The sequence below is a fragment of the Humulus lupulus genome, chromosome 1 (genome assembly GCF_963169125.1).
Source record: "Humulus lupulus chromosome 1, drHumLupu1.1, whole genome shotgun sequence".
Lineage (NCBI taxonomy): Eukaryota > Viridiplantae > Streptophyta > Magnoliopsida > Rosales > Cannabaceae > Humulus > Humulus lupulus.
This window is the reverse complement of record NC_084793.1, coordinates 255636355-255644188: the sequence shown is the minus strand read 5'-3', so window position 1 is coordinate 255644188 and position 7834 is coordinate 255636355.

Sequence of the window (7834 nt, the reverse complement as noted above, 5' to 3'; positions counted from 1 at the left end):
CTGAATCAGGCGGTCCAGCAGCTGGTGGGAAACCGGACATCCCACATTGAGTATGATCGGAGAAGAGGCACTCCGTTCATACAAAGATAGCTATGGCCGAAAACCCCAGCAAGTTCAAGATGCCACTGCTTCCAAACTTCGATGGGTACGGGGACCCAGTATCTCATGTAAACAAGTTTGAGATACAGATGGATATTCAGAAGGTATCAGACGATGCCTATTGCAGGATCTTCCCCGCCATCCTATCAGATAGCGGGCAGGAGTGGTTCTTTAAATTCCCTCCTGCTAGTATAGTATCATGGGAAATGTTCGTAAATGAATTTTACGGACAATTCTACGCTGGTCGCATACACCCCACTGAAGCCAACCAGCTGGTCGAGATACGACAGAAGAATGGAGAGTCCTTAAAGGAATACGTCCAGCGTTTTATGCGAGCGGCTGCTGAAGCTAAAATAGTGGGCGACGAGGGAAAATTGTTATATTATTTTATAATATAATGTAATATTATATTATATTATAATATAATGTTTTAGATTAAATAAATGTGACAAAGAGTGTCACATATTGTAATATATAATAGAGAGTTACAATATTTAGATATATGAGATATATCCAAATAATGTAACATATTTGGTGTTACAAATTTGTAACTTCCAAATATTACCCTTTATTGTGTAAATTTGGTGTTACACAATATTGAGATGAATTTCATAAAGCCATTTGAGAAATGGCTGTTAGAGGTGTGATTTTAACCCCAATAATATGTTTTGAGGGTTACAAAATAATTTGGGAGGGTTTGGAACCGTTTGGAAAAACAACACAAAATTTTGTGCTGAAAATGGTCAGTGGCCGCGACCACTGAATGTTGGTGGGCGCGGCCATTGGGACAGAGAGTAGTGGTTGCGGCCACAGGCCAAAACTGACAATTTTTTCAATTTTTTCAATCTTTGTTAAACGGCTCAAAAACCCCAAATAACTCCCAAATCTCATTTTTAATTCCAGATTAATCCAATTAAACATTGGTAACAACCATGGGAGTTGGTGGAATTTGAAATTCAAAGGGTGTCTCTAAACTCTATAAAATGGAGCCTATAGCTCACTTGAAAGACACAGCATTTCTATCCATTAGAGAACTTGGCTAGAAACACCTTGAGGCTTGATAATTCCATAAAGCATTTCCTTTAATCTGAGAGAGATCCCTTAGTGCTTGAGTTAGGGGGAAATAAACTTTTGGACAAAGGTTTTAAACCTTGTTGAAGTTGGTGTTCCCCAGCCCTCTTCACTTAGGTTGTGTAAGTGAGAGTTTACTTGTGTTTCTATTCTTACATTTTATTCTATTGCTTATCTTCTTATTCTCTTGTTCTATTTACTTGTAACTTTGTTTAGAGTTTTAATCTTCTCTTTTGTTTCAAACACTTTTACTTTACTTGTAACATTTTGCTTAGAGTTGTATTTTTCACTATTCTATTCTTCTTCTTCTCTTCTTCTTCTTCTTTTTGTTTATTTGTACTTTCAGTTATAGAGTTGTAACCTTATTTAATCAATCTATATTTATTTGTAATATATTGCATAGAGTTGTAATATTCTTACCTATTTCCATTGAGGCAATCTATTTTTTCCTAACTTTCAAAAGCTTATCCCTTGTTTGTTTCAGTGGAAGGTGAGACCATCAAGATAATGAATCAAGACCTAGTGAGGTTGGATAGGTTTGATGGGTCCAATTTCACTAGGTGGCAAGACAAGGTGAGATTCCTTTTGACCACTCTCAAAATCGCCTACATTCTAGAATCCACTCTAGAACCTCTCCCAACGCCATCCGACAAGGACACTCCCGAGGAGGTGGAGAAAATAAGGAAGAGGGAGGAGGACAATCTCCTTTTTAGGGGTCATATCCTCAACGCCCTCTCTGATAGGCTCTATGACCTCTACACCGAGACCAAATTGGGCAAGGAGATATGGGATGCACTTGAGACAAAGTTCAAGGCGGAAGAGGAAGGTACCAAAATTTTTTTGATATCTCAATACTTTGATTTCAAATTTTTTGGTGATAAACCTATTCTTCCTCAAATTCATGAATTGTAAATAATTGTTAACAAATTGAAAGTGTTAAAGATCGAGCTTCCCAAGGCTTTTCAAGTTGGTGCTATAGTGGCTAAATTACCACCAACTTGGAAGAGCTATAGAAAAAAATCCTTCATAAAAATGAGGATTATTCTTTGGAGAAAATCCAAAAACATATTTGAATCGAAGAGGAATCAATATGTAGAGATAAACTTATGGAGGGGTCTAATGGAGAGACTTCCAAAGCAAATGCAGTGTCACAACCAAAACATACCAAAAACAAAGGGAAAAAGGGTAATGAGAAATCCTTGGGTCCAAAAACCAACCCAAACAAGTTAAGGGCGAGAAAGGTCCTTGCTTTGTGTGTGGGAAAAATGGTCACTATGCTAGAGAGTGTAGGCATAGAAAAGACCAACAAGGACCTAAGGTGAATGCAACTCAAGAGAAAAACATAGTTGCTACCCTTAGTGAGGTGAATACAGTCCAAGGCAATGTGAAAGGGTGGTGGTATGTTACATGTGCCACCGTCCATGTCACCTATGACAAATCATTGTTCAAGACCTTTGAAGAGTCAAAGGGCAACCATGAGATTCAAATGGGCAATGAGGACAAATCCAAGGTACTTGGCAAAGGTACCATTGAAGTCTTTTTCACCTCCGGCAAGAAAGTTACATTAGTGAATGTACTTTATGTTCCCAAAATGAGTAGAAACTTGGTATGTGGTGATTTGCTTGGCAAGCCCAGCATTAAAGCCGTTTTTGATTCCGGTAAACTTATACTTACCAAATCAAATGTATTTTTGGGAAAGGGGTACTCTTGTGAGGGTATGGTTAAATTGTGCACTAATGATGTAACTTTCAATGTTATCAATAAAAATGCTAATTCTGCCTATATTGTTGAGTATGAATCTCTATTTTTGCGGCATCTTAGACTATCGCATATAGGTTTTTCAACCATGAAAATAGTAGTAAAATGTGGTATGATTGCATGCAATATTAAAAACTATGGTAAATGTGAAACATGTGTTAAGGCGAAAATGATTAAGAAACCATTTCCTAGTGTAGAAAGAGCATCTAATTTACTAGATTGAATCCATAGCGATCTTTGTGAATTAAATGGTGTTTTAACTAGAGGTGGTAAAAGGTATTTTCTTACTTTTATAGATGATTTTAGTAGATATACCTATGTATTTCTTTTAAAGCATAAAGATGGAACTTTTGATGCTTTTAAATTGTATAAATTAGAAGTTGAAAATCAGCTAAATAAAAATATTAAGGTGCTAAGAAGTGATAGAGGAGGAGAATAATTCTCTAATGAATTCAATACATCTTGTGAAGAAAATGGTATAATTCATGAGTGCATTGCACCTTATACACCACAACACAATGGTGTTGCCGAAAGGAAAAATAGGACTTATCTAGAGATGATAAATTCTATGTTGGTGTTTTCTAAGTTGAATTTCAACTTATGGGGTGAAGTGTTATTAACCGCTTGTCACATTCTTAATCGAATACCAGTGAAGAAAAGTGAGATATCTCCATATGAGTCATGGAAAGAAAGAAAACCCAACATAGGGTACTTCAAAGTGTGAGGGTGTCTTGCATATTGTAAGAAAAACGAACCTAATAGAACAAAGTTAGGTTCAAGAGCCATAAAGTGTGCTTTTGTTGGTTATGCCAACAATAGTAAAGCTTATAGGCTATTAGACTTATAGTATAATATTGTGATTGAATCTAGAGAAGTTGAATTTTTTGAGAATATGTTATGTGACAACAATTCTCAAGCTTCAAAATCTCTAAAGGATAATTCATTATATGAGAACAATTCTCAAGCTTTTACATCCAAAGTTGATTCTCAAGAGGAGAATTCTAAAAAGGATGTAAAGCAACCATTTGAACCTAGAAGAAGTCAAAGGCTTAAAAATCATAAAAGTCTAGTAATGGATGAGATAGATTCTCAACGAATTTCATTCTACATGGTAGAAGGAAATAGAGAGGAAGTCATTAGGAAAATTCCTTTTGTACTTCTCGTTGAGGATGATCCTAAGACTTATAGAGAAGATATGCAATCGAGAGATAGTACATTTTGGAAAGAAGCCATCAATGATGAGATGGATTCCATTCTTTCCAACAACACTTGGGAATTGGTAGATCTCCCACCGGGGTCTAAGCCAATTGGATGTAAGTGGGTATTTAGGAGAAAATACCACACTGACGACACTATCCAAACCTTTAAAGCTAGAATAGTAGCTAAAGGGTTTAGGCAAAAAGAGGGTATCGATTATTTCGATACCTATGCGCCTGTTGCAAGAACAACTTCTATAAGAATTTTTTTTGCTTTAGCTTCTATACACAACTTGTATGTTCATCAAATGGATGTAAAAATGACATTCCTTAATGGTGACCTCAATGAGGAGGTCTATATGGAACAACCCAAAGGGTTTGTCCTACCAAAATATGAATATAAAGTATGTAGACTTGTAAAATCCTTATATGGATTGAAACAAGCTTCGAAGCAATGGCATGAGAAATTTGATCAAGCCATCATGTCTAATGGGTTTAGACATAACAATGGAGACAAGTGTTTGTATTCCAAAACTTGTAAGGGATATGTGATCATTTTTTGCCTATATGTGGATGACATGCTTATTATAAGTAATAACATGAAAGGGATAGAAGAAACGAAGAGGTTTCTATCATCAACCTTCAAGATGAAAGATCTTGGAGAAGTTGACACCATACTTGGTATCAAAGTAAAGAAACATAGTGGGGTTTTGCATTAGGGCAATCCCACTATGTTGAGAAAGTATTGAACAAATTTAACAATCTCAAGGTTAAAGATAAAAATACTCCATTCGTTCATAGTGTAAAACTAGAGAAGAATGAAGGAAGAGCGATGGCTCAATTGGAGTACGCCAGTGCTATAAGGAGTCTAATGTACGTTTCCCAATGTACTAGATCTGATATAGCATTTGCGGTAAGTAAACTTAGTAGGTTTACAAGTAATCCAAGTGTGGATCACTGGAAGGCTATTGGAAGAGTCCTAGGTTATCTCAAGAAAACCAAAGGACTAAGCCTTCACTACTCCAAATTTTCTTCAATATTAGAAGGATATACAGATGCAAGTTGGATATCCAATCTTGGGGATAACTTCTCCACAACTGGTTGGGTATTTACACTTGGTGGAGGTGCAATTTCTTGGGGTTCCAAGAAACAAACTTGTATATCTCATTCCACTATGGAAGCAGAGTTTATAGCTCTAGCTGCTACCGGCAAAGAGGCCGAATGGTTAAGGGATCTATTGATAGAGATTCCCCTAATCAAAGAGAATGTATCTACTATATCGATACATTGTGATAGCCAAGTGACATTGGCTAGAGCATACAACGGAGTGTATAATGGGAAGTCTAGACATATTAGTCTAAGACATGGATATGTAAGAGAATTGATTCAAAAAGGAGTCATCTCAATATCCTATGTGAGAACAAGTGAAAATCTGGCGGATCCTTTCACTAAGCCACTAACGAGAGTTTTAGTGGCTGCATCATCTCAAGGGATGGGACTTAAACTCCCTAAAGAGAATCACGATTGATGGTAACCTATCTTAACACTAGTTATTAAACTAGTAACTAGTGTTAGGTTCAATAGGTAACAACAAATCACTCAAGTGAATATTAGTTGTACTCAAAACAAGTCCTATCTGAGATATTGAGTACTTGTGAGTTATCAAGTTGAGGGTTAAAACCGAAAGGTTTTTTAATAGAATTTAGTCTTGTGAAGACAAGTATTTTTGGTAACAAATACTGTAAGAATTCTACCTATATGGACCTAGGGGTGGTGCTGCCTCTCATGAGAACTGGGAGTATTCTCAAGAACGTCCATGAATGGAAAGTGCGCATGGCCATTAACGGTGCAAAGCGAGACATAGAGGTCTCAAGTGAACATCGCAAAGGTGTGTGTGTTATCACCGATTTGTTATCATGAAAAGATGGTTCAATGCCTAGTGCAACCAAATTTTCGACAAATTTTGTGATAATTACACTATAGTAAAGTTCAAGTTGAAAAACACCTTGCTTTATGTACTAATGCAATGACTCCTATAAGAGAGAGTTCTTATTTAATCAAGTGGGGGATATATTATATTTTAAAATATAATTATTGATTAAATAAGTGTTACAATAGATAATTATTTAATCTAGCGGGGGAATGTTATATTATTTTGTAATATAATGTAATAATATATTATATTATAATATAATGTTTTAGATTAAATAAATGTGAGAAAGAGTGTCACATATTGTAACATATAATAGAGAGTTACAATATTTAGATATATAAGATATATCCAAATAATGTAACATATTTGGTGTTACAAATTTGTAACTTCCAAATATTACCATTTATTGTGTAAATTTGGTGTTACATAATATTGAGAATAATTTCATAAAGCCATTTGAGAAATAGTTGATAGAGATATGATTTTAACCCCAATAATATGTTTTGGGGGTTACAAAATAATTTGGGAGGGTTTGGAACCGTTTGGAAAAACAACACAAAATTTTGTGCTGAAAATGGTTACTGGCCGCGGCCACTAATGTCTCTGGCCACGGCCACAGGCCAAAACCGACAATTTTTTTCAGTTTTTTCAATCTTTGTTGAATGGCTCAAAAAACTCAAATAACTCCCAAATCTCATTTTTAATTTCATATTAATCCAATTAAACATTGGTAACAACTATGGGGGTGGGTGGAATTTGAAATTCAAAGGGTGTCTCTAAACTCTATAAATAGGAGCCTATAGCTCACTTGAAAGACACAACATTTCTATCCATTAGAGCACTTGGCTAGAAACACCTTGAGGCTTGATAATTCCATAAAGCACTTCCTTTAATCTGAGAGAGATCCCTTAGTGCTTGAGTTAGGGGAAATAAGCTTTTGGACAAAGGTTTTAAACCTTGTTCAAGTTGGTGATCCCCAACCCTCTTCACTTAGATTGTGTAAGTGAGAGTTTACTTGTGTTTCTGTTCTTACATTTATTCTATTGCTTTTCTTCTTATTCTCTTATTCTATTTACTTGTAACTTTTGTTTAGAGTTGTAATCTTCTCTTTTGTTTCAAACACATTTACTTTACTTGTAATCTTTTGCTTAGAGTTGTATTTTTCACTATTCTATTCTTCTTCTCTTCTTCTTCTTCTTCTTTTTGTTTATTTGTACTTTCAATTATAGAGTTGTAACCTTATTTAATCAATCTATATTTATTTGTAATATATTGCATAGAGTTGTAATATTCTTACCTATTTCCATTGAAGCAATCTATTTTTTCCTAACAAAAAATGATGGCCTTAACTGTTGGGGTTAGGCGCCATTCTCCCATCTGGAACAGCCTTAAGAAAGAATGGGGTAAAAAGTACCCAGGAATTTCTTGATCGAGCTGATCGATACATAGAGCTCAAAGACGTGATTTCCAACGAGGGGAAATCGCCTACGAAAGACAAGGGACCAAAGGAAGATCCCGCCAAAGCCGCCAATGGGTTGAATAAACCCAATGGCAACGGGGATGGAAATGGTAAGAATGGTGGAAAAAGGGCGAACAATGAGCCATCAACGTCCAAAAATAAATGCCCCAAAGGCAACCGATACGAGCTAAGGTTCACCAACTATATGGCCCTTGTCGAGAGTAGAGCATAGGTCTACCAGGCGACCAATGCCAATGTCCCTCATAAGCGACCAACACCTATAAGGAAGGATATCTCCAAGAGAGATACAACAAAATT